Raw genomic sequence first — 5,667 nt, forward strand, 5'->3', positions numbered from 1 at the left:
TCTAGATCAGTAGCTGGAGACAGATAAATGTAGAGGCATGTACGATATTGCTGATTGTATTTGAGAGTGTATTTATTTTAGTGTAACTTGAGATCCCTTCTCTTCCTTTTTTTTCTTATCGCTTAGTATTTGGTAAAGTGTGTCTTGTTATTGCACGATTTGAAAATCAGGTTACATCCCCCATGAAAGACTGTGGTTTGCTATGAACTTCTGCAATAATTTGCTTATGCCTCTCTATTTTCCTGCTCTCTGATGGAAGTCCTTCAGCTTATGTCCATCAAGAGGTAAAAATAAACTGTGGGCTGCAGCTCGGTGTAGCTGGATGCTCCATTACTGTTGCAGAGCACGAGAGTCCTCAGGAAGCAATGAAAAATCACCCCTCTCCTGGCAATGAAAAACGTCAGGGTCTCTGAGGCTTTAGTGGAGAATAATTATGCCGTGAGCAGATTGCTGGGTGGTGGAGACCTCGTGGCACTCTCAAAGCAAGACCACAAGACTCTTTTAAAAGGGAGATCAGAGCCCTCATAACAGCATTTTTTGGGAGAAAGCAGGTGAGAATAAAAAGACCATATGCCCAGACCGGCTGGCTTCATTGAGGTGAGTGGTCCTGTGCCTTCCAGAACTACTTGCAGCCAGGAAAATCAAGGCTGAACATGGCTCAACAGATAATTGGATGGGTATTTTTAACAGACCGAGTGTTAACCCTAGTTCTGCTGGTAGCCAAGCCCTGCAAGATAGTAAAACAAATAGAAAAGAGGTGTGAGGCCTCAGGTGAGGAGAGGACTTGGCCAAAATTTCCCTGTAAAACCTGCATGTCCCTGCACTGGTGAGCATCACCTGCCTTCTCCAAGACACTCTTCAGTCAGAGGATCCAGCCCATCCTTGGCCCAGGCCATTGCCTCCTGCTGGTGCCCAAGGGGTGGGGGCCAGGATGGGGTGAGCCACAGCCACTCCCAGAGCTTCACCCCAGGTTGTCATGGCTGGCTGGGCAAGGAGCCTGGGCTCTCCTGCCCTACAGATCCAGTGTATAACTCCAGGAGCAGGATAAGAAGGGGAGATTTCTGTAGCCTGGAAGCATTCCTGAGTGTGCTCTGCAGAGAGGTAATGAGGACAATGACCAGGACCAAGGATGACTGATGCAACCAGATCAAGGCAATTCTGAAGCGATTTCTGCTTCATTGGTAACAGGGGCCAGAATTTGTTAGATATTTCACCTCTCTAGGAAAAAGCCTGACAGACCCAAGTTCATTATCATGGGGGAAGGTGACAGCACTGTTCTGCTGGGTTGAAGAGGAGTAGGGTTAAGGTTGCAAAAAGAGGACTAAAATCCTCCTAATTACATGTTCCCTCTCTTTTCAGTGCTTTAAATTGAAAAAGTGACTCTGTACAATAGTGCAAGATGCTGTTGGCCCACTTGGTGGGGAACTGGGCTGTGGGGAAGGGTGAAAACTTTGCCAGGGTTTGTTTTCAGGGCAGGTGGGAGGGAGCCCAGATGGTGGTATCAAAGGAGCAATAACTCAATCACTGTGACTCTGCCATCTGCTCTGCCCTGGGCTGCAATTTCCAGCTCTTCCAACTTTACCTAGAGTTTTGTGGCTTGATTGGGAAACACTTGGTGTGAATAAAAAGGGAATTGGAGGCTCTGCTTTGTAGATCTTGAGCTGTCAGGAAGGGGACTTGGGCTCATCTTCCATACACCACACAGCAATGGACTCAGGGGAAATAATTACTAGCTCTGGGGTTTAAATTGGGGCTTTTGGTAGTGTTCAGTCTTCCCATGGGTGCCTGGAAATGAAAGGACATTCAGGCTTTGCCACAGTCTTCCTGGTGGTGCAAGTGTAGTGGTCATCACTAACTCAGGGTGAGATAATAATTCTGAGTTACTTATTTTTAATCTATCAGACAAACCTGTTAGTCCAGGACAAATCTGCTCATACCTCTAGTACTTATTTTTTCTTTAATCTTACTTCTTAATGTTCCAGTATTTTGTACATAATTACAAGATGCTGCAAACCTCTCCAAGTTAGATAATTTGTTGTCACAAGATTTGTCTTGAAAATTATGATCAAGCTAAATGTGTTCAGCATTTCTGTCTCTAAAAACCACTTCCAGGTGCCACAACGTGGCTCACAGCTCTGTCCTGCAAGTGTTGGCTTGCATGCCATGAGCAGAAACATAATTCCAGCTTTCTCTGTCTCCCTGCTGCAGCTCGCCCCCAGAAAACCTGGTTACAGAAGGCACAGGTGAGGGCAGGACAATGTGGGTACTGTGGAGTCTGCAGGATCCCCAGAGGGAGGTGTGAGGAGAACAGCAGGAGAGGGGAAGCCCAGGGTCTATCCCAGCCTGTGACATGCGCACTACCCAGGATGTATGCGAGGCTTTGCTATGTGCTCTAGAGACTGCAGCAGGTTGTGCCAGGGCTGCTGCATTTGGTGACAGCTTCTGAAACCAGTTCTTCCTCTTCCCGCCCCGAAGTGTGCATCTGTGGGTACAGTGTGTACCTGTGCAGTGCCCTGGTGACAGCCAGGGGGGCAGCTTGCCCTGCCCGTGCTGCTTCAGGCTACACGGCCCTCGCCCAGAGCCCAGCCCGGGAGCGCCGCTTCCTCCCTGGGTCCCAGGGCTCCAGTAAAGCTTTTGTTGGCCCTGACAGTGGGAGCTGCTGTCACCAGGGGTTTGATACCACCCAAACCTGTCATACTGGGAAAGGATAAGAGCAAACACTTCACCCACACTGTCCTGGTGCGGCTGCACTCGATGGCTTTCACCTTCCTCCTCGTGAATTAATGCTGGTTTTCCCTGCCGACACGTCTGAGTAGGTGTCTGAGTTCTGGAGCACTCCGATATATCAGCTCTTAATCAGAGCTTTTGCTTCTTCCAACAGCATATCCCTATAGATGTCAAGCAGGCTGATTTGCACACCTTTCTCCTTCAAAACCCTACCAGGGCAGGCATGGACCTCCAGCGTGCAGTGAGGGCTTGGGCAGAATAACTACAGCGCTTGTCCTTAGGCCACTCTGCTATGTCTGAAACAGGGCATAGGTGCTTTGGGAAGCAAAATGTGCCTTGACTGCCACATATCTCTGGGGGTTGTAAGCTCTCAAGGTCCAGAATTGGCAGGAAGTCGAGGATTTAGGGATGGATTCAGGGACGTCCAGACCAGGCCTTCAATGGCACCCACCAGTGGGAGGTTCCTGGACACATCAGTGGGGTTGGACATGCCCATAAAGCAAAGGATGGAGGTGGCCTGGAGGGAAAGGCATAAAAAGGTGCAAAGGAAGTCAAGACCATTCTGCAGCTTGTTTTTATATAATAGATGAGTGCTGAAGGCACCCCCTTGTGGGAGATGTGAACTCACCCTTCCCTATCCAAAGCTCAAATCAGGCAGTTGTTTGACATCCAATGGAAGATTAAGAGGATTGAGTTTGCTTAGTCTAGAGAAGGGAAAACTGAGACACAGTAACCTTTTATAGCTCCGTGGACTGTTATCGTGTGTATAGAGAGACAAAAAGGTTACCATTTGCATTGCAGAACAGATAAAAGCAACGGATAAGGACAGAGTAACGAAAAAGATGAAAGCAGACTGCTGCAAGGGCTACTTACAAGGGCAAAAAGAAAAACTTGCTAAGTAGGAAGAGAATGACATGCTAGATAAGCACACAGGAGTCAGTGGAGGTCTCCAAGAGCAGCCGAGGCTGCTGCTGGGCCTGGCAGAAGCACAGCTCTGTGTGTCCCAGCCCCAGCTTCTGTGTGTCTGCCGCTGCCTTTGGTGCTCCTGCCCGTGCCCAGGGATGGTCCGTGCTGGTGACATCCGGGCAGGGCTGGGCACTCAGCAGAATGCCTGGCAGCTCCTTTTACTTGGCTTTTCCCAGAGAGGTTTCCTTTGCTGGGCTGGGGGAGAGGCAGTGGTGCTGGGTGCCAGGTCCCACAGCAGGACTGTGCTGGTGGGGGCTGCCAGGACCCCTTCGTGCCTGGCTCTGTAACCGAGCACTTAAACCACCCAGCAGCAGCTCATGGCTTTGAAGATTTCTTTGTATCTCATGAGAAGCATTATAAAGAGGGAAGCCCTTGTGGCTGCAAGCATCCAACTCTTGCATTTCAGGCTGTGGGAAAAAAAAAAAAAAAAAAAAAAAAGTAATTGGAATTTTCCTTAATTCCATTTTCATTTGTCAGTAGCAACACTGTATCTAATCTTGGCACCTATCTTATATTATGTCTCTGAACCGGGGGTAAAAAAAAAAAAAAAAAAAAAAAAAAAAAAAAAAAAAGTAACCTTAACAGGGCTTTTATGAACTTGTGGGGACAAGTAGCAGTATCTGGGGCCATCAACACCATCCCAGTCCCCAGGAATGATCCAGCACAGTGGGGCTGGAAGTGCTGCCATGGGTGATAAAACAGGTCTGTTAAACTGAACAGCATTAGTTTAGGAGATAAATAGGAATGAGACTTTGGCCAGGAGAAGCACTTTCATTTGACATAGGGCATGAATGGCCAAGTAGGAACAAAGAAGCCCATGGCTAAATGGAAGGCTGCATGCCAACTTCATTCACAGGTTCTTTAAAACCAGAGAGGACCTTTATAATTGTGCTGTCTAGCCTGCAACATGCCACAGCCCTTAGCTCATGGCCTAGGAAATTAGACAGCAGGAAGGAAGGAAGGAAGGAAAGGCACTAGTCCCCACCTCTAGCTCATACAGCCCGGGTATCACTTTTGATATCCGAGACTGACGCTGGCAAAACGGCACAGCAGCAACACTCAATGTTTTGTTGTGCTGCATCCTGCCATCACCTGCTCAGGCTTTCTTTGTATTTAGGACAATCTCCTGGGGTGTTAGTTTTGATTTTGAATAGCTAATGGTGCTGCCCACTGATCAATGTTTATAATAAACTGTCTCCTCCCCCTCTTAACTAAATTGTATATATACAGGAGACCATGTACCCTGGGCGGCCTGAGCACTTGGCTTGCTGCACAGAGCTGCTGTACTCCACGGACAGGAAAGGTGGACAGAAAGTTATTTATTTCCATGCCATTTGACTGGGGCAGGGGAGGGAAGCTCAGGCAAAAGGAGGGCACGAGTATAATCCTGGCCTATAGCCACAGTATGTTAATACAACCCCAAAGACTGCAGTCCTCTTGACAGCTGGTTCACAGCGCAGCCTGCACAAGAGATACAGGTGGCGATTCAGTGGTTGCATGGAATTACACTGCTTTCACAAGGTGATGCAAAAGTTTCGCACCACATATAATACCTAATTGCTTAGCCTATGTACACTGTCTAGTGGGAGGTGTCCTCGTCCATGCATGGGGGCTGCAACTAGATGATTTTTAAAGTCCCTTCCAACCCAAACTGTTCTATGATTCTGATTTCTGCAACACACAAGAAGAGCAGGCCCTTCGGGCAACAGTGAAGTAGCAAACAGCCTGCTTTTACTATTACCTGGAAAGGACCATGTTTTGACTTCTAGTTTGTGCTTCCACTCCCCCCCGCCCCATTTACATTACCATTTAGCATTAATGCTGTTGGCTGCTTTTTAATGAAGTGTCTATGGCTGAGCAGCTTGTGCCTCAGCATCTGCAGATGCCCAGCACATTCCAGCCCCTGGGCTCCCGCCGTTGTACAAATAAGGAAGCAAACGGTCCAAGTCAGATCGACTTTCAGTGCAGCAGGAA

Source organism: Chaetura pelagica, unplaced genomic scaffold (genome assembly GCF_000747805.2).
Source record: "Chaetura pelagica isolate M959 unplaced genomic scaffold, ChaPel_1.0 scaffold17, whole genome shotgun sequence".
NCBI classification, from domain to species: Eukaryota; Metazoa; Chordata; class Aves; order Apodiformes; family Apodidae; genus Chaetura; species Chaetura pelagica.